This window comes from Rousettus aegyptiacus, unplaced genomic scaffold (assembly GCF_014176215.1).
Source record: "Rousettus aegyptiacus isolate mRouAeg1 unplaced genomic scaffold, mRouAeg1.p scaffold_m13_p_4, whole genome shotgun sequence".
Taxonomy (NCBI): domain Eukaryota; kingdom Metazoa; phylum Chordata; class Mammalia; order Chiroptera; family Pteropodidae; genus Rousettus; species Rousettus aegyptiacus.
The window spans coordinates 59,621,211-59,643,988 of record NW_023416307.1 but is presented as its reverse complement, the minus strand read 5'-3'; the positions used below and the strand labels follow the sequence as shown (position 1 = coordinate 59,643,988).

The 22,778-nt window shown below is 35.4% G+C and overlaps 1 protein-coding gene across 28 annotated transcripts in view; it reads right to left on the bottom strand.

Moving 5' to 3' along the window:
- ZBTB20 (zinc finger and BTB domain containing 20) overlaps nucleotides 1-22,778 on the bottom strand; it is a 736,649-nt gene that overhangs the window by 317,645 nt on the left and 396,226 nt on the right. For all 28 annotated transcript variants that reach the window (XM_016137771.2, XM_016137793.2, XM_016137756.2 and 25 more), the window contains one exon: nucleotides 17,296-17,345. The gene's annotated coding sequence lies outside the window, so the exon portion shown is untranslated. The remainder of the gene's footprint in view (nucleotides 1-17,295; nucleotides 17,346-22,778) is intronic.

Sequence of the window (22,778 nt, the reverse complement as noted above, 5' to 3'; positions counted from 1 at the left end):
GTAATGATGTCCAAATGCTGCATGCCATGACCAATATTCAGTAACTGTTAAATGAGTTAAAGAGACATTCCTTAAATCATTCACTCATTCACTTTTTCATTCACTCAATAATTTTATATGCTAATATAGAAAGAACTAAAGGCTGCTTATAAAAATGTTTTATTCGATTAAAAATATTTTGCAAATCAACAGGCTAAGAAGGAGAAGTCTATTATCTGGTAATTACTGTTATTGAATCTAACAGATAATGAGTACATCTAATGAGTATATACTATGCTAGAGTTAGGAAAACTGGTAATAAACTTGTAGAAAACTGAGAACTGTACCAGTTCACAATTTAGTATCACTGCTTCTGTACAACTTACAGATATTTACTGACTAACTCACACTAATGTGTGAGTGTCTGCGGTATTCTAGCAAAAGTATATGAATTACCTTCCCAGAGACATTAGTTGTTAAAACAAGTAAAACAATTACATAATTATACAAGGGAGAAAAGTCTAATATTTACAAAGCCATTTATTGACTAGGCAAGGCAGTAGACTCCAAAGATATATTATCTTACTTATATCCTCATAAAAACACTAAGATGGCTAGTATTTATCCATTTTAAATAAAAACATACTGAGTGTGAGAATCTTAACTAAATTCCCAAAGGCTGCATAATTAGGAGGTTGGAGAGCCAGAATTTAAAAGCTCAGAGAAGTTTTCCATTTATATTACATTACTTCTTCTTAGAACCCAATTCTGAACCAAAGAAGTTAAAATCAGTGTGGATTTATATTTTTATGGAAGGATTCATAGAAGAGTGGAACTTTAATATAGGTATTGAAAGACAGAAAATAATAGCTAATATTTACTGAGTACTTACTACTGTTCTAAACATTTTGCATGTATTCACTAATTTAATCTTTATAATAATTTTTTGGAGGTGAGTGTTATTTTTATTATTGTTATCACTTTATAGTAGAGAAACTGAGACAAAGAGAAGATAACAGACTTTCACAAAGACACAAAGCTAGAAAGTGGCTGTGTAGTTAGACTTCCCTGCCTACAGCTCACAGAATTTAACTGTCACGCTATACTGCTTATTAGGCTGAACGATTATTAAATAAAATTGCTTAAATAAAATTCCAAGCACAGGGCATGACACAGAGTAGGCCTTTATTAAATATTCGTTACTTTCTCTCTTTTTCTACAATTTCTAAAATTCTATAATTATAATGATAATAATACCTTTATTTTTGAAGTATATTCTGCTTTTTAAAGACTTTATAACATCTGAGTTCATAAAAATAGGATCATCAATGTAGAATACAGTAAGTCAGTATTAAAATGATGTTGAAGGGTATTTAACAGAATTTTACTCATAATATAAATTTAAGTGACAAAGTAGAATACAAAACACTGTTCATAGTGTTTTACCAAAAATAAAAAGGTGCAGAATAAAATGACTAGAGAGGTATATTTCCACAGTTTGAAAGATTATTTCTGGATGATTGCGGGTGATTTTATTTGTCCTCTTGTAGTTTATTCTATATATTCTAGAGTGTCTATATACTTTTAATGATAATAAAAATAAATTTCAAAATCATAGCTGGGATAGAAACATTCCTTATTTAGATATGATAATATTAAGCAGCGACATTAGTAGAATTGTGTGAGGTTCCACACTTAGAGATAGAGCTTGAAAAGAACTCAGGGGGACTCATTTCTAACCTACCATGTTTTCTCTGACATCCTATTCTCTATTCAATGGTTATCATTATTATTATTATCATTATTATTAAGGAATTCAAAAGTGATCATGAAGAAGACCTCTGGAGGATGGTTAGAGATATTGTGATTGCAAATGTGCTATCAGCACACAGATACATGCATGCGCACGCACGCACGCGCGCACACACACACACACACACACACACGTCCCTTATACTACATTGGACTTCTTAAATTGCTTATGTAACTAAGTCAGTCACTTGTTTCTATGTCCTAATGAATATTATATTTGAAAGCCTGATTTTTCCCTAATTCCTCACATTGTTTCTATAATAGAACTGTATATCCATATACTTCACCATATGACTTTACTATAACTCTCAATACAGTGTGTATTACCGTGGGGAGTGGGGTATATATCTCCGTCCCTTGGCTTTAGGTTTAGTTAAGCGCCTTGCTTTGACCAATTAGAATATTACTAGACATGCTATGAGCAGAGATTTAATTTTGATTCTTTGATTTGGCTTGGCTTCTTGTGCCTCTGGAATTTGCAATAAGAGAACTTTGTCCCAAGTTTCTGGTCCCTTTATCCTGGGTCCCAGAATAAGAAACATATGGAGAAGCTACAAATCCAAACACAGCCTGAAACAAAGGGACCCAGATCTGCCACACAGATCTATAAGTGAGAAAAAAATATAGTTATAGGTCAATTAAATTTGGGGGTTGTTTGTTATGCAGCATTATCATAGCAATAACTAATACACCAACAACTATTAATGCTATCTGTAGTGGCACACTTTCTACCATTTGCTGTCACAAACAGGGCAGATAGTCTAGAACAAACCAAATAAGAATGCGGATAATTTGATTAAACATTTTATTGTATTTATCTAATAGTAAAACAATTCAGATAGGAGGCCGAAGAATCAAAGGAAATGGGCCCTGCAAACAAATCTAATAGCCCTCATGCTAATGGTAAATACATATTCTCAAACACACATATATATATTTACATATGCCTGTAAATGACTGGTACTAGATTCCTCCTCAAAGAGTGCTAATTAGCATACCAGTGTATTCTACATTAACATATATACTGATAAACTTGTGACCCTGCAGAACTGTCATATGGAAAAATCTTACATATGTGTTATGTTCACTTTCTGTAATGTAGCTTTCTAACAGCAAACTTATCTTTATCAGTTTTCTCTTTTTTAATACTTCATTTACTCTTTACTGAAATTCATTAGATAGCAGTCTTAGTTGGCTGCAAAAGTATACTACCAACTGGGTGGCTTAAACAAAAGAAATTTCTCACTCACAGTTCTGGAGGGGAAGAAGTCCAAGATCAAGGGGCCAGCATGGTTGAGTCTTATTGAGAGCCCTCCTCTCTTGCAGATGGCCACCTTCTTCCTGTGTCCTCACATGGCAGAGGGAAAGGAAGCTTTGGTATCTTCCTCTTCTTACAAGGGCAGTAATCCCACCGTGGAGGCTCCACCCCCATTACTTCCTCTAAACCTAATTACCTCTCAAAGCTCCATCTGCTAATGCCATCACATTGGAGTTAGGGTTTCTACATATAAATTTTGGGGGGACAAAAACACTCAGTCTATAACACTCATGCTTCCCAAACTTTTTCATGTCATGGCACACGTACAAAAGGATAATATTTGTCTTGCTCACTGGGATAAACTGGGAGGGATTTGGAATAGTAGAGGAGGCTCTGCTCCATCAGATATGACTGACCTTTGGAGCTCTGGCTGTCACTATGCCTCTCTGAGGGGGACTGACAACCACCCCACGCAATTTGGCAAACTAAATACTGGACACAGCCACAAACTCTTCAAAACGCAAAGCATATCAACCCTTATAACCACTGTCTCTGACTCTCATTTTTGATCTTTCACAATGAAGCTGATATTTTCTGGAAAATTCTAGTGTGGAAAGGTGTTTCCTAGGAAGTTGATCAATAACCAGTGCAGAAAGGATGAGGGTATTTAAAAATTATGCTGGAAGGCATCGTACAAATTCCGAATACATCCACTTTAGAAAACAGCAACTTAGACTGTTGACTTTTCTTAAAGAGAATGTTTCTAAATACTTATAATTTTATAGTTTTCAAAGTGTCACAATGAATGCTAAGAAAGTAAAAAAAAGAAATGACCATTTCTTCTTGAAAGATGATATTTTTGGACAAATTCAGTAATTACCAATAGCTTATCATCTCGGAATATAAGTTGAAAATTTTTTCTAAAAGTAGGAAAGAAAATCTCCTCCACTTCCCCGCAACATGCAACATCGCATCATTTTGTACTCGGTTGGGGACAAAATAAATTGCTTGGAAAATTAAGGTGCCTTTTCCTAGAGCATCTTCATCTTTTACCTTCTTCAGTCCAGACTGGGACATTGGTTAAGAAAAAGGAGATTTGTGGCACTAGGATCACTACACTATTTGGAAAGTAACTAAAAAATCCGTGTCTCAGACATTGAGGTAAAGGAAGTTTTGAACTTTCCATCTCATTGTTATTTGTGTTCTGGAGCTTGTTAATTTCTCTCACAGAATGTGGACTCTTCCCTGGTGCTGATTACAGATAAAGTAGATCTTACATTTATGCCTAGAAAACAGGCACTATCAACATTTCACCATGTCTCATTCCAGACTGGCTTCGCATATTCACAGCAACAAATATCCCAAAACAAAAGTCATTCAAAAACCTGTTGAATTTGACCAGATACTTGAAATGTTGAATTTGACCACATACTTCAAGTACAGTCTAGTATCCACTTTCTCCCACTTAATAAAGCATATTAGAAAACACGAGTGTATGAGTGTTACTTTATTACAGAAATGATCTATTTGTTTTAATATTTTAAAAGAAGTAAATCATATACGTAGACTTCATAAATTTATTGTAAAAGATTTGTTGTAATACATCTCATGATTGAAACACATCAGTATGTATTAGCGGCACTAAAAGACATTGGTATAAATTACACATTTATTCACTCATCCAACAAACACTAACTGAACACCTACTAGGTGCCAGGGCAGTGGTAGATACAGGAGATCATAGATGAATAAAATAATATTTCACTGTCCAAACGTTATAATCTATTGATTTGAGCAACTGGGCTTCTATCTATCTTTGGGAACCAGGCCCTGAATGGGCAATAATTCATTGGCGTAGTAGATAGCAGAGAAGAAGATGCTGAGAACTGACTGATTAAATCAAGCAAATCTCCCCCAAATCTGAGTACTGTGTCGTTTTAGTTTCCTTCCAAAGAAAAGAGTCTGAGAAAAGAACTTTGGTACAGGTTGCAATTTCGAAGGTGACCTCAGAGGCAGGAGTGAAGGACTGGTGAGGGTGAGTCAGAGGAGACAAAGCAATAATAAGGATGTGTCACTGAGGCCACCAGCTTGGCAACAGAGGCTCAATTCTACCAGGTTCTCTAGGACTTGTACATAATGCCTCCGGAGGTATCCATCTGAAAGAAATAGAGGCTGGAACTTTTTTTTTTTTTTTTTTTTTTTTACCAGTTCTATTCCTCCTTTGGCTGAGCATTACCCCCAGGGTATTAAGCTGCCAATCCCCCTTTCCAAACCAATGTACATTTATTGAGTTCTCTCAACACGGGTAAAGGTCCCTGGGCAGAATGGAGAAAAGCACACTCTTGAAGAGGAGTCTGGGCTAACAGAAAACTACTTTGGGGTAGCTGAAAACAGAGGTGAGTTTGGTAGACTATAGTAGAGTGTTCCACACATTTGCTAGGTTAGCATATAAGGACTTCTGGGGACCAGAGCATAATATACTGTGCAATCAGATCTAGCAGCCTGTGAGGTAGTCTGGGAAAGGCTAGACTGACATCTTTTTTACTTCATTCTATTTCACATAACCTGTCTCTGATTCCTGCCAGAAGTCAAACTTTGGGCTAGTAAATCCTGCCACCGTCCAGCTAAAAAAAAAAAGAGAAAAATAATGATTTGTGAATCAGCTTACCCGATTCTCTGGCTATGCTGTCAAAATCAGATAGTTCTTATGGAAATCCGGACACTCGTTTACCAATTATCCTTTAGATGTTGATAGGTACTGATCTCCCTGTGTTTCAGGAAATCTTTGAATAGTTTCAGGGAGCTTTACTAAAAATGGCGACGCATGTTTGCATTATTTTGGCATGACTGGGCCTACTGAAAAATATCCTCACATTCTTGATTTATGGCAATAATATCTGTTTTTTTGTTGTAATTGGTTTGTATCTTTTTTGCATTAAAGTAGAGGGCAAATAGGAAGAACTTAAGGATTGTACCAAAATGTATTGAGCTGGAAGGCGTTCAACATAAATGAGATTTATAGAAAGTTTTTAAGACTTTTAGCTTCTATAAACATTTTATCAATGTTGACAATGTCTACGTTAGCTCATCCTGCCCAAGCAGTTTCCGTGTTGCTCTGTGGATGAAGGTGAATTTATTTTGAAATTCACCAATCAGCGTAGGAGTTTTCTAAAGAATTTTGGTTTGGGAGCCAGAGCATGAGGTTAAATAACAGACACTTTTATGGTTACAGGAGAAGAATTGACAACTTCTTCATTCTTCTGTTATAATGTATAAAGAAAATAATTGCATCCGTAATCCCTAGAAAATGTGGTGGCAGTGGTGGTGGGTGGGTTATGGTGCCTTATATGAACATATGCGGCTTCTCTTTCATAGTGAGTGGGCAAGTCTTTAAAAAAATTCTGGAAAAAAGAAAAAAAACAGCCCCAGGGACCATTTAAGCTCTGCCAGTGAGTTTAATCCTGAGACATCAAGTCCAGGTACACAGAAACCAAAGGCTAATATTTACTAAGCTCTTTCCATCTTATACGCTGCTTTCTTTTTCTTTGATGCTCTCCCTTTCCCTTTCTTTTCTCCCTGTTTCCTTGATTCTCTACTTCAGTCTTTACCCCCTGTTTGCTCTCATTTCCCCCACCCCCATTAGTCAGTCCATAATCTGTTCATCCCGAAGTAGGCTTCAGTGATAGAAAAGAAAGAACCTCAAACAAAGCCCTCTTGCAAGACAGGAAACTACTGAGGGTGGTGGATGGTGATTGGGGCAAAGCCTGAGGAAGGAGAGTGCTTAGTGCTCTGAGGCTCTTAACCCAACAAGCCATTAGGCTTCAGCAGGCTTGATAGCTGTATCAAGCCTCATGATTTCAAAGCTTTCATGGGCTGACAAGGACTTGTTAATTTCAAACTTTCTAACCAATTACAATCACAAAGAACTCAGGACAATAATCAGTGAGCAAAATGAAACTGCTGGAGTGAAGCAGCCGTCGGCAGGTTTCACTCTTGTGGCTCTGCCACACATTGTGCAGCTGGGACTCTGCTTCAATAAGTAAATAAAAATACATTATAAAATACAAACATGCACAATGGGTCCCTCTTGATGTCTTGTTCCCAGTAGTGGAGTATGTAGGAACACTGTCCTGCATTTAGCCCATTAATTTCTGATGGTGTTAATTAAAAACTTTTGATGCTGGTTTGAATGGAAAATACCTCAAACAGTGTTTCCTTTATTGAAACACCAAGTTCCAAGTCCCGGATTATTAGGTTAAGCTCTGTCAGCAGTGAAACCAACATAAACGTTTTTCATACCATCTGCTTTGACAAAAAAAAAATAAATAAAAATTAAAAATAATAACAATAAATGTTAAATAAGTGAAAAGGAAGAAGAGAAACTGTTCAGGTTAAAACTTTCTTATTTCCACCTATTCTTTTAAGGACTAAATTAAAAATCTGTGTCCCTAAATGTAGAACATATGAGTTTTAAAAAAATCTTTTTTCAAATTCTTATAGAACATTCAAATCACCCAATGTTCCAGGACCTGAATTTTTTATATTTTAAAATGGGGAAAGTTTCTTAAAATAAGTGAATCAGCTGCTAAGTGATTTCTCTCTGTCTCTTCCCCTATTCTCTTTTTCGAAAGGCTGAAAAAATGCTTAAAATGGTATGTACAATTGATATGTGATGCTTAAGAAGCTTAATATGATTACTGAGGACTCAGACTTTCTATTTAAAATGAGATACCCAGGACAACAGAAACTATGAGTTGTCAGTATTCATTTTTCGTGAAGTGTGGGAAATATTCTGAAAGGTTTAATCCACTGAGCAAGTAAGGGTTGCAAAGTCATTATTTACAGATTTCTCTGTCCTCCTGGAAACCTAAGGAAACCTGGGAAAGCCAGAAAGCAATGTAAGGAGATAGTATGACAGGTGCTATGCAGGAAGAAAACAAATAAAAAATCCATCTCTGCAATCCAACACTTTTATGAAGTACTAAGCACACAAACCAAAACATTCTGATTGGTTTCTAAGACTTTTCTCCAATTTTATTTTTAATTTATTTTTATTAAAGTATAGTTGATGTACAATATTGTATTAGTTTCAGATGTATAAAATAGTGATTCTACATTTATATACCTCATGATGTGATCACCAAGATAAGTCTAGTAACTATCTGTCAGCATACAAAGTTATTATGACATTATTGACTATATTCCCCACACTGTACATTATATCCTCATGATTTATTTTATAACTGGGAGTTTGTACCTCTTATTCCTCATCATCTTTTTCATCCACTCCTCACCCAGCTCTTCTCTGGCAACTATCAGTTTGTTTTCTCTATCTATGAGTCTGTTTCTTTTCTTTTGGTTCATTTATTTTGTTTTTTAGATGCCATATATAAGTAAAATCATATAGTATCTGTCTTTGTCTGACTTATTTCATTTAGCTTAATATACTGTAGGTTCATCTACATTGCCGCAAATGGCAAGATTTCATTTTTTATTGCTGAGTAATATTTCATTAAATATACACATCTTCTCTATCCATTCATCTATCAACAGACACCTAGGTTGCTTTCATATCTTGGTTATTGTAATAATGCTGCAATGAACATAGGGGTGCATATATCGTCTTGAATTATTATTTTTATTTTCTTGGGATAAATATCCAGAAGTGTAATTGCTGGCTTTTATGGTAGTTCTATATTCGATTTTTTTTTGCAGAACCTCTATACTGTTTTGCATAATAGTTTCATTGATTTACGATTCCACCAACTATGCATGAAAGCCCGATTTTCTCCACATCCTTGCTAACACATGTTGTTTGTTGACTTTTTGATAGTACCTATTCTGACAGGTGTGAGATGATATCTGTTTGTGTATTTGATTTGCATTTCCCTGATGATTAGTGATGCTGAGCACCTTTTACATGTCTGTTGTTCATCTATATATTGTCTTTGGAGAAATGCCTATTCAGATCTTTTGCCCATTTTTTAATCAGATTTTTCTTGGATGTTGAGAAGTATGAGTTCTTTATACATATTTTGTATGTTAACCCATTGTTCAATATATCACTTGCAAATATCCCATTTAGTAGGTTGTCTTTTCATTTGTTGATGGTTTTGTTCAATGTGCAAAAGAGTTTTAGTTTGATATAGTCCCATTTTATTTTTTCTTTTGTTGTCCTTGCCCAGAGAGACATATTAAAAAAAAAATGCCTACGTTTTCTTCTAAGAGTTTTATGGTTTTGGGTCTTACATTTAAGTCTTTAATCTATTTTTGTATATGGTAAAAGAAAGTAGTCCAGTTTCATTTTTTGCTTGTATTTGCCCAGTTTTTCCAGCACCATTAATGGAAGAGATTATTATTTCCCCACCGTGTATTCTTACCTCCTTTTTGTAGATTAATAGACCACGTATACATGGGTTTATTTCTGTGCTCTTTATCCTATTCCACTATCTAAGTGTCTGTTTTGTGGTAGTACCATACTATTTTGATTATTACAGATTTGTATATAGTTGAAATGAGGGAATGTGATACCCCTTATTTTGTTCTTCTTCAGGATTGCTTGGGCTATTAAGGGTCTTTTGTGGTTCCATGGAAACTTTAGGACTATTTGTTCTAGTTCTGTGAAAAATTCCATTGGTATTTTATAGGGGTTGCTTTGAATCTTTAATTACTTTGGATATTAACATTTTAACAATATTAATCTTTCCAATCCATTAAGATAGTATATTCTTTTATTTGTCTCATCTTCAATTTCTTTCATCAATGTTTTACTGTTTTGAAAGTACAGCTCTTTTACCTCCTTGCTTAAATTTATTCCTAGGTACTTTATCTTTTTCATGCACTTGTAAATGGAATTGTTTTCTTAATTTCTCTTTGTGATAGTTTGTTATTAGTATAGAGAAACACAGTAGATTATTGTATATTAATTTTGTATCCTGCAATTTACTGAATTATTAGTTTTAATAGTTTTTTGGTGGAGTCTTTAGAGTTTTCTATATATAGTATCATGCCATATGCAAATAGTGACAATTTTACTTCTTCCTTTACAATTGGATGCCTTTTATTTATTTTTCTTTTGTGATTACTGTGGCTAGGACTTCCAAAATTATGTTAATAAAAGTGGTGAGAGTGGGCATCCTTGACTTTTATCTCAATTTAGAGGAAAAGCTTTCAGCTTTTCTCCATTGAGTATGATATTACCTGTGAGTTGGCCACATACAGCTTTTAATATGTTGAGTTATGTTTCCTCTATAGCCTCTTTGTTGACGAGTTTTTTCATAAATGGATGTTGAATTTTGTCAAACGCTTTGCTGGCCTTGTGGAATGAATTTGGAAGCATTCCTTCCTCTTCCATATTTTTGAATAATGTGAGAATGATAGGTATCAATTCTTCTTTAATTGTTTACTGGAATTTACCTCTGAAGCTGGCTGGTCCTGTTCTTTTGTTTCTTGGGAGTTTTTTGTTTGTTTGTGTGTTTGTTTTTTCTGATTAATGGTTCAATTTTGCTACGAGTAATCTGTCCAGACCTTCTTAGACTGGCTCTTTCAAATTTTATTTTTAATCATTCTTCTCTCTTGTACAGGGGACTGACGCCTTGAATACCTGATTTGTGCGACCATCTCACAGACACCCTTTTCTTTTTTGTGTTTTTGTATAGCTACTTTTCTCTATCTCCCGCCCTGTTCATTCATACTCTCTGCAATATCATCTGATTCCTTGAAAGAGCACAAGACTTTCCTTTTTCGCCCTGAAGGTCATCATCACACTTAATCTTGTTTTCATCTACATATCTCAAAAGAGGCTGAAGTACCCCCCATAAAGGCTACACCATTTGGGCAAATCTTTCCTTCTCTCCCTAACCACAGTCTGCATTGACCTCACTCTCTTGGGACAGTCTGCAGAATGGGCCTCCCAGCCTGATGTGACACGACAGTCATCTTTCAATAACAACAATAATGACAACAATAGCCAAAAAAATCCTTCACTGTAACCATGTGAAGGAAATATATAGAGCAACAGAATTAAAACTCTAAGAGGGAAGTAGGCCTGAGCAAACCACAACATGAGTCTATTTGTTTACAAATTTATGAATTTTCCCCAGAGTAAAACAATAGGTGATATTGTCTACAATGGACTAGTAAATGTAAATTAACTAACAGATAATGTAGCAAATGAGTGGATTTAAAGATGATTTCCATCTGAAATGATTTTTTTCCCCTGGAGACCAAGTTTTTGTTAAACTTAATCCTTACTCTCTTCCTGCTCCAGCAGCAGAAACATCTGGTCTGTTTTAGATTCCCCTTGGATTTCTAACTTCAAAGGGAATTATAAAGAATAACAAATTCATGTACCGGCACCAAAAAAAAATAGAGCAGCAGGAGAGAATGGTAAAATTGTCCTTATTTGACTGCTAGTGACAGGCGCCACAGGCAGAACTATGAGAAAAGACAAAGGCAAGATCACCGGTTGACAACCAGAGTTCCTGGAAGGGATGGAACTTTGGCTACATGCAAATATGCACAGGGCCTTAGCAATCTATAAGAGATTTGCACTTGCTTAAATAAAATATAATAATACAATTAAAAAGTGAAATGAGTAAGAAGGTAATAAAAAGACATGTAGTCACATTTACCTGTCACGTAATAAACATCAACAAAAATTCATTTAAAGAATGACCTGGAGAAAATCTGAAAGATTTTACTTAGCCTCTGGGTTTGTTATTTGATCTGCAGAAACTATGTGAGTTCTGATTCTGCTTAGGGCTGGATAAGCCATCCCAGAATTAACTCAGGCTTCTAAGAATCCACTAGACCCATCCTGTCTTCATAAAAGATTAGATATCCAAGGATCTCAAAAGTAGTCTCTAGTTTTCCCTTGCTATGGATCCTTATTACCAAAAGACGGCCAGAAATCAAAGTCCTCTAGGAGTGGAGAAATAGGGTTTGAATGAAATATTGATATTTATAGTTTGTGCCAAGTTGCGCTTGACACTGCATTATAGAGCTGAATTTATCTTTCTCCTCTGTCATTTTCCTAGCCAAACAAAAACACACTTCTCAGAGTGCAGCTCTTGATGTAATCAAACATTAGGAAAAAACAAGAACAGTTAGAGAAAGTACAATTTTGCCATTGTAATTACCTCTTACAAACAGCCTTTCCTTTTTCCTGTTTTATGTGCAATGCATACAGCGACAACAATAAAAATAAACAAAGACATGATTAACCAATCAACTCATTTGTGGATAAAGAGCGAGAGTTAAGGGCTAAAATGTCTTTAAATAATGAATTATAAAAGTCTTTAAACTTAGTATTCAGAGGTTACGGATCCTCACACCATAAATACATGGTTGATTCACAGAGTGGCCATCGAAAACCCAGAGAGAAAATTACTTTTAAACAAGCAGTATACATCAACGGCACATTAAAAATATTTCATAGAGTAGGACAGCACAAACAGAACCAATTCCTTGTAAAGCCTAGTGTGGTTTGCTAGCAGAGCAGTTCCCAAAAGAGAAGACCATATCCAGAATGTGTCCTTTTTATCGGAGTCTTTGCACGATCTCTTAAGAAAGGAGAAAAAATGAAGACTTCTCCTTTGCATTTCCAATGTAAAAGTATGGAGCTGACTGCAAAATGTCTCTTTAAATATTTTTGCCTGGAATGGGGTTTTCATTTTCCCCTCACCACTCCTGGTGAAACATAATCGTCAAAACTACCTCAGTAGGGGAATGCCAAAATTTCCATCTTTATGATAGTCATGGATGATAGTGTTAAAAGTCTAATAAAGTCTATCCAGAAAATATGCCAACTTTATGAAACATGGATCTGATGACATGAACAAACCTTTTTTTTTTTTTTTTTTTTTTTTTTTTTGCAACTATCTGTATCTTTAGATCTAAAATGAAAATCTTGGCTTGATGAAGATATTGCATAGGATTCCTTGCCCTACATAAGTAGAATCATCCAACCATGATTCTGGACTTAACTAGGAGGAAAGAGATAGAAGATATGGAATGCTACTATATTCCAAGAAATGTTGCTTTATAGCCTGAGAATACATAAGTTCACAAATGTAACAACTGAACAAACACCAGATCTAAGACTAAACATAAGGAAATACCAAAAAGATATACCTAGAAGCAAACGCTATCATTAATAACGGCAATAATAATAATTATGGCTATTATCATGATGAGCTATTGATAAGTTCACTCAGGTGTACTGTAGAATACATTAGCTAGAAAGAACCATGGGTAAACATTATACTCTTTAAAAGGCACTTTATATTCTAGGTTTATATGACATAAACTACATAATCCAACACTACATGTTAGAAAAAGATGCTGGAAGAAGTGAAGATTTATGCTTTTATTTTAGTTACTGTGCTGTCTATATCAATCTTAAAATAATGATGAAAAGGTTAGCTGTTTTAAAATATAGCTATTATGTGTTGTGGTAAATTATCCTTACAGCTTTAAAATAGTACAGTGGCTAGTTCCTACCTATCTCTTCTTGGAATGCTTGCCTCAGTGTCAAGCCATTAGATTCATTTCTGATCTTTCGAGGACATTTTAATGATGGTAATACCAGGCCAGGGTAAAGGAGAAACAAAGTTGATCAGAAGACTGAGGGGAAAAAAAACAAATGGAAAAAAAAGTTCGTATTGTGTATACCATCCAGTCTGGCAAATTTTACAGATGCTTTCTGTTTGCTTGAGGTAATTTATTGGTTACGTTATTTCTTTTCTTTCTTTTTTCCTTTTTTTCCCCATGTGCTTGTCTCTACCAACTTTGGTTGAAAATATTTTGTATGTGTCTATGCTGTAAACCCTCAAATTTTCCTAGAGATTTAGTGTGGTGAAAAAGCTCCCTTTTTTTTTTCCTTCCCCAAGGGTTAGGCACATCAATATTCTAGCTACTCACTTTCGAGGCCAATAGAAGATGTGTTCCTAAGATTAAATAGACCCAACTAACACATAAATTCAGTTTCTACTGATGCGGTATGTTACATAGTTACTCACATCCTGAATGTCTGATGAGTGAAATGCACCTGTTGGAGGACACAGTGCTACTGAATAGTCACTGACGTGCAAGTCAAAAACAGAGAAGCAGGGCAAAACTCTCAATGCAGGTTCTCTATGGAAAGCCTAACTTGCACAGAGCATTCCTCATCTGTCGAGCTCTGTGTATAAAGGATCTAGCCTAGCCATGAAAAGCTGGCTGATAGAGGGTTCTTGAACTATTCTTGAAAAAACTAGAGTAATATATACAGGCACATACGGAGGGCCCTCTGTCCTAGACATACCATCTCCCTCCACTCCCACTTCCCAAACACAGTGTTTTTTTTTTTTTTAAAGCAATTATCCAGATTATCCAGACTATTAATATATAATTCCTCCCTTTTCAGACTTCATAAGCTCTCACTTAGGAAGAAATTTTCCATTTCTGCCAATAAATCTTTAAAAATTATAAACTTTTAAGTTTATAATTGGTTTAAGTTTATAACTGGTTTAAGTAGAGTCACCATATTTATCTAGAAGGGGTTAGCTAAACCATAATACGCTTCTAAGTAGGCAAAGGACTATGTTTTTCTTTCATTTTAAACACAGAATTGTATCTAAAATGCTGCATAGATCTGGCATGCAAATTATCTTCCTAAATTTGAGTCAAGTAAAGAAAGTGTCCCCTTCTCCCAAAATAATAGTTTTTCAAAGAAACCTAGCCAAATCTGCGAAACGTCTCTCTAGTCAACAAAATACCCTTTGGCTTATAGATGTGCCTAAGAATATCATGAAATGCACTGGTGAGATTTTATGATCAATTGTTAAATTTTAGAAAATATTATGGCAGTATACTCAGAAGAAAAATACTACTATATACAATGATTAGAACTATTTATTTGAATGTGTTTAACATTAACATATAAGAGTCCTGATGAGCCTGAAATATCGATAGACTAAATGTTATGATATCTGAGGTTTGCTTCAAAATAACATGGCCATAATAGGGGAGATTGATAGATCATAAATTAATCAGTGTGCAAGCTGAGTGATGGGTACATTGGAGTTCAATGTCATAATCTGCCTACATTAATGTATATTACATTTTTCATAGTAAAAGTTTTTAAAATATATACTGATTTGAACTTTTATTAATTTACTCATTATTTATGGATTGATTCATTTACTCTTTATATGCAAGATATTGTGAAAATGTAAAAAGTAAAACAAAAGACGAAACAATGCTCTTATTGGACATTTGGGTTAAGTAAGCCATTCTTCTTCATGAGTAGCATATAGTTATTTAAAATGGCGTTCATAAAAACTGTGTAATTACATGTAGAATTCTTAGGTTAAATTTTGAAAGCAGGACACAAGATTATATAGAAAGTATGATTACAGCATGTTTTAAGAAATATGTCCTCAGGGGAAAATGAGAGTAAGGAAATATATCAAATGGTTATTAATGACTGGATTTAAATTATAGAAATAATTACTTTAATTTTTCTTCATTTTACTCCTATGTGTTTTTGCAAATTATTTTTAATGAGCATGTATCATTTTAAAATGAAAATAAATATTTATTCATTAGCGGATAAGATGTGCTCTCCTTTCCCAAGGAGCTTTTCATTTTCTAAAACAGAGAAACTGCAAACACACAGCCTCACCCTGATACTTTAAATCTTCATACCTAGAAGGGAAATATACCCACAGGAAAAGAAACGTCAGTTCAGATTTTATCTGATCATAGAAACATAAAGAGCTTTCTGTGTGTTAGGTAGACATAGGGGAGGAACTGGCTTCTTTGCAAGCCAGAAAGAGCATGAAATTCAGGCCATTTTGTGATGAGATCATCTTTGCGATGAATGCAACGGGAGCCACAAACTAAAGGTACCAATATGCCTGTTTCTTGAGCTCCTGACACTCACACAGATATAAGCTTCTTTTGGGCAGCAAAACAAATAAAGAATGGGCGTGGGAGTTGGGAGGGAGAGGGAGTTATAATCCTAAAGGCTTGTGGCCTTCACTAGCAAGATGGATATGTTCGGAGAGGCAGAGATGGATGTGCAACAGAATTAGAGACAAAAATACAGTGACAACTATGGATTAAGTGCAACGGATATGGAAAGTCCTTGTTAGAAAGCTATCTTTATTACTCCAAGAGATTATTTTCCTCATTTTATGCACATTCATATAAAGCAAAGTCAAGAGTATAACTTTTTAAAGGTTTGGATGAATATGATGTTCATGACTAAACAGGCCTGGCTGGAGCCAGGCTGGATCTTGTCAGATGCCAGGCAAGTCACCCCTTCCCTGCTCCTCCCTCTCCAGTATATCTGCCAGTCCATTTCAACGCGGGTCAACCTCTACCTAATTCAGCTCTTCCAGGCTTTCTGACTTCATGTTGCTCTACCAATACTCCCTCAGTCCTGACCTGCACCCTCCTCCCAGACACTGAAATCTCAAGAATTCGAGAAGGCCACAATACCAACCTTTTGAAGCTTTACAAATTCTCACTAAAAGACACATAGACCTCAACATTTCAAACTTAGGCTCACTGCAGCCCTGGTCTTGGTCCTTTTACTTAACTGGTAAAGGAATGGGGAGGGATTTCACATTCTTAAAGGACATATTCCCCTTCTTTTTGTGGGTGCAAAAGGAACAGTCGTATTTGATTTTAAGATTGATCCAAATGAAGCAAGTGCATTCAAATTTGCATCACGCCACAGAATAATGAATAGGTAGTTCAGAGCATCACAAAATATGTTTGGAGAGTTCTGCGTCTGCTTAATGCCAAAGAATCTGATGTTCTACATAGGAAATATCGGTGCCCAACTTCACCACATCACCCTCTCTTGTCTACATAGGTTTCACCTTTGGAAATGTGTGTGTGTGTGTGTGTGTGTGTGTGTGTGTGTGTGTGTAATCTCTGGAGAGCCTTCCAAACAAATCCTTTGAATACCTCCACCCGTATGTGGCAAAAGCATTGCAAAATGTTTGTCAGACCTGTGATAATAGGTTCTGGGATCACAGGTTCTTACCATTCTAAATGATGTTATTTCAAAATGAACCAACAGAATATGAAACATATACCCTTCACCAACATCAAAATATGTCCTGCTCGAAGTAGGGGGTGGACTCACCATGCCTTTAGGTCTAATTCTTTCCAAGGTTGAGAGAAATGTACTTGACTTCTTTTCACCTCAATATTTTAGAGTGCCATTTAAGATAATGAAAGTTACTTACCAGACAGCAATGTTGTGTGAGGACTATTCAGTTAGCGATGGTGAAACATTCTGAAATAAAAAGAGTACCATAAATACTAGGTAAGTATTTAATATACGTATGACAACATGGCAGTCATAGAAAATAACCCACTTACTTCTCACTTTGGGACAATGACTTGGTGATACTCTATAAAAGTAAAAAGTGCTTCCCTTTGAGAATGAAAACATAACTGTGCACTGAGAAAGCAGATTTTGTAACTGTCTACATGTTTAGCTTTAAAGGGCTCTAACCAGTTGTGAATGACTTGTTGCTCATTTCTGCAATTCACTGTAACTTGTGTTCAGAAAGTTATGTTTTATGGTTAATTATCCATGGTCTGTTAAAAAAAAAAACACACACACAACAACAAACCATTGTGAACCACGAGGATTTGCAGCTCCATTTGAACTTTCTGTACTTTTGATTAAACATTTTGTAAATAAAAACAAACTGGTTTTTCCTTGTTTTTAATTGTTTGTTACTTGTGCTCTGGATATAAAAATTGTGGCGATGGTTGGAGAACAAGCTATGGATTATTTACCCCTGGTTTCATGAGTTGTGAGTTACTGGTTTTATCCTCCTTCATGAGTATAAATAAATGTACAGTATTACATTTCTAGTCCCATAAGACAAATGGAATGAGTGAACTGAAACCTTTTCAAACCAAAACCTTTTATGTTAAGTCACGGAGCAAAAAAACAAACCTCAAATTAACATTTAAAAGCTTCTACTGTGGAGCTACGAAATCCCCAAATATTATATAATCTGCATTTTAAAAATTGCTTGCCTAACAAGCAGCAGTCTATCAATAATTCCAGATGCTTGTCTTCTCACTGCTTTTATAACTTAGAAGCCATAGATCACCTCCCATCTTCAATATTACTACCAGAATGAAGTCTTAAAAATAACCAACATAGCAAACAAGTCAAAATAGATTTAGAAAGATCAGAAATTATTGTAGGTGAAAGTAATGAAATGCTACATAAAAGAACTCCAGGTAAAATTTGTCTATAATCATCATCCTAGGACCTATACAAATAAAAGAAGTCTTGAATATAATCATCCAGAGAAAATGAGAAAAGACAAAATTCAAAGGACCCTGTGGTAGAATGGAAGGGGAGTATATTTGAGACCCAGAATCATGAGTACCTAACGCATTTGCATATGAAACTTAATGAGATCACCAAAGTAGCCTGCCAAAAATTGTTTTTTAAATGATCCAATGGTTTATGCAGCACTTAGGAGCTCTAGGAAAAATATAAAATTGCTTTATGCAATTTGTTGCTTTTATAAAGACAGAGACAAGATAGTAGGAGTTCTCTTATAAAATGGAGTGAACTACCCATTTCTGAAACTTGAAGATCTCTATCCTATTTCATCTTATCCCTTATTGCTCACATGGTTTACTGCTTACCTACATAAGCACCATGAGGGAATGAATACAGCAGTTTCCTTCACCAGTTCATCAAAATATGTACAATATATGTGAAGCAGCTACTGTGTGCCAGGCACAATTTGAGTGATTCTGTTTGAGAAGGTAAATCAGTGACCGAGATTCTTGATGCAACATTTAAAAGTATCTATTACTACCGCTAACAGCAACTAGAAGCAAGGTTGAAATAGTTATGAAGGACTTTTGAAAAATTAGGAAATATTTAAAACTCTCCCTAGCTTCTTGCATGCCCTCGAAAGACAAAGTTTAGGCCTGCCGGCCCTTCCTAAACCTGGATCCCATACTGCAAAATAAAAACTACAAGCAGCCTGTATGTGGTTATAATTGAAAAGAGGGCTGAAATGAATTAGTTGGCATTCATTGGACATTGAAAGGTCAGTTCTGTCCTAAGTGTGGTTCAGAGAATGCAAAAATCAACTGAGATGAAAATGAAAGCTATTCTGGCAAACTGAGGCAGGAAAAAAGTTCAAAGATGTTTTTACTCAAAGACATTTTCCTCTATTTCTTTGATAACCAGATGCCTCCAACTACTTTTGACAACCAAGAAAATGTTACTCTGTAACTGATTTCTAAATTTTCTTTTAAATCCAGGCAACCTTAAAAATCAGGGTACTCTAAATCACTTCCTATATATAGAACTATATACCAAAATAAGTGCTTGGTTACAGATGATTAATCATGTTAAAATTATATTATAAAGAATATGTTATACATGGTTCAGAATTCATTTTGCTAATCAGGTACATACATACAAAATTGCATACTGTAATCCAAACTTGGCTATATTACCCATGCAGAGGGATACTGAGAAAAAATATACTTATGAATATCATTGCCTAGTTAAAGACTAGAGTATTCTGACCAATTTTTATTATTTTTTCACAAATTTTTCTGAACTATAGATTCTTTTAAGGAAAAAATAACAGAAAGAAAATGTAATTATAAAATACTTAAAAATATATACTAGCTTAGTCATTTTTCTTATTAAGACTACAAAAGATGTCTCCGAGTCATCACAAATAGAGACAGGATAATCCCAACGATCTTGATCACTTAGCCTTTACGACAGAGAGCCAAACATTCAGACAATAAAACCTGAAAAGCCAGACAAAACTCTCCTGGCTTTGATTTTTATCTTTATGCACCAGATTTTTCCATACAAAAGGAATCCTAAATTCTAACACATAAAAGAAAGTTAAACCAGGAAATAGCCTGAATGTGTTTTTAACAAGTAAAGGAAAACTCACCTCTTACTTTCATGAAAATCAAACCAATTTCCTATGACCTTACCATCCAGAACTAAAGTATGACCTAAAGGAATGATACTGATCCCAGATACAAAGAGATGAAGTGTCCCAATAGGTCCCATGCAGATCCATCCTCTCTCCTGCCCACTTTCTTCCTTTCTGATCACATGAAGAACAATCAGAACTACCACCACCACCCCTCACACACCTGATCTAACTTTTTTCGGGAAGATACCTAACAATGCTGTGCTGCGTTCTCTGTTATTTTGTAACTATTTTATAACGATTTATAGGCAGACACTAAAAACAAAGAACAAAACTGAAAATCACTCTGACCTCCCTCATTAGACAAATGCCTGGTCCCCAGAGGGCATCAGTCAGTTAAGTGAAACAAACTATTATGATGGGGTAGGAAAACTGATAAACCCCATACAAATCTCACTGTGTTCCATTTAAGCTTGGAAGGGAATTACTCCAAAGAAAAAGTTGGGGTGCATGGGAAAGGGGCGAAGGGCTGCAAAGAGAGAAAGGGAAATAAACTTTTATTATACATTCGAGACTTAAAGGCTGTACAATAAATCAAATGGTGTTCCAGGGAACAGTGTAACAGAAAGTACTAAATGAGAATCCAGGAAACTACAGGTTCTTAAATGGAACTGTTACATATGGGATGAATTCTATAGGAAGTTTGAATTAAGTGTCTCTGCTGTAGTGTCTAGATGTTTTCTCTTTCATTATGACTTTGGGGTTTGAATATACTTTGTCACGAGGAAAAAACAAACAAAATATTGAGCACTGTACAGCCCCCAAAGTAAAAGCAAAAGAAAGACAGGGTTTATATAACTGGATTTTTACATAAATATTACATCAGGATACATTTCAAATGAAAACACATACACACACATAGCCATCTTACCTTCTTCCTATTTTAAAATTCATTTCATACTTTAAATTTTGTTGATTTTTCATAAAATAAGTAAAATCCAAGCCAGCATTAAACACCTCAGAATAATTTTAGTCTTATGTTACCTGGAAAATGCACCACATTGAGGGTCACAGAATTCTGTTTTAAAGCCATTTAAGGCACTGACAATTATAGGATGTTTCACTGCAGCCTAGGGCAACTAGAAAAGGCCATAGATGCTAACTCATTCCCTTTTCAACAGTCTGAGAAAAGGGAAAAAAAAAACTGTAAGTTTTCCCATCTGTTATTTCCTTTTTTTTTTCTTTTTGGCTGTGGAAAAGTAAAATTATGCAAGAGCTTCTGAATGTAAAGGCTGTGTGTGCTTTTTCCCTTTTTGTCTCTGTGTACCGGTTCTGTGATGTTGCGTAACTGAGTACAGAGTAGGCGGTTAGCGTTTACTATTGATTTACACTATGCCATCTAATGAATTCAGAACACTAAAAAGAAAGTGGGAGGGGGAGGGAGGGAAAAAGAGGAAGAGAGGAACAGGGAGAGGAAAAAGGAGGAACAGAGGGGAGACAGAAAGAGCTCATTTACAGGAACAAGTCTAAGGCTTGGAATAGTTTCATTCTCATTCCTTCTAGCTCTGACTTTTGGTTATTGTTCAGGTCTCAGAAAAATGGGCGTGAGCTAGTGACCTCAATATTCCAATCTTATTTCTAATGAGGATTACTGGCAGGCGATGTCAAATTACTTGATAGCAATTCTACTAAACTGTCAGACTTCTCCATATGCACCTATTAGCATTTTCTCTATGCATTTGTGAATTTGTATCTGTGATAGCCAGTGCTATGGTCTAGTTTATCTAGTCACAATTATTATTTGCAAGGCACACATTGGGGCAAAAAGAAATACGTTCTATTTACCCATCTCCTTTAAAGATGCATAGAGAATGCATTTAGAGATCTTTGAATAGGTCATTATTTTACTTTGGAAGAAAAAATGCCACAGATTACGTGGCTAAATAGAACAGCCCAATGTAAGATTATGAAGGGGGAAAGGGCAAAATGAGGAAAGATCCTAAACAGATGAACAATACTTGTGAAAGAAATTTCAATAACTTTTTATGCCAATGGAGAACACATAACATTTAACTTTTGATCTGGATGATAACAGATACCCCAGTCCTCAGAGGCTGCTCGCTGCTTCCCTTGCCATGCGATGAGTTCCCAAAGCTTAGGCCAGAAAGGAAGGGTGAAGTTGATTCTGCCATTAGGCACCGTTAGGCACCGTTAGGCACCGGGCCTTCCTGTACCTGAGTGCCCTCCTGAGAGCTATGAAGGTGAGGAAGAGAAAAAGAAGTTCTCTTTATTGGTGGCCATCTAGAGAGCAAAAGAGTGAATTTGTTTCCTTCCTGGATGTGGGTTTGTAAATGGTAACGGGGAAGGACCACAGGAGGTCATCTGAAGGAAAGAACAAAAGTTCAGGGTTTCATTTATGATCATCAAATGATCTCTTTTCACACATTTTGGCTAAGAAAGTATTAAATAGTTGACGACTCCACCCATTTGTCAGGAATGCTATAATGACCTGTGGCTGTTTATCCCTAGCACCTAGCACAGTGCTTGGCAATTCTCTATGCTCAACAAATATTTGTTAAAACAGTAAAATGAAAACGAGAGAAGCATCTCTGTAGGAATGGTATACTAAAAAAACCCTCAGGAAAATATATTTAAGTGATTTGGAGGAAATCTAAGATTGTATTTAGGCTGCAGATACAAAATATTAATGTAGAGAAAATATTGGTTGTTTGAGGGTCAGTTGACTTCAATTCCATTTTATTAGAAAAAAGCTTAAC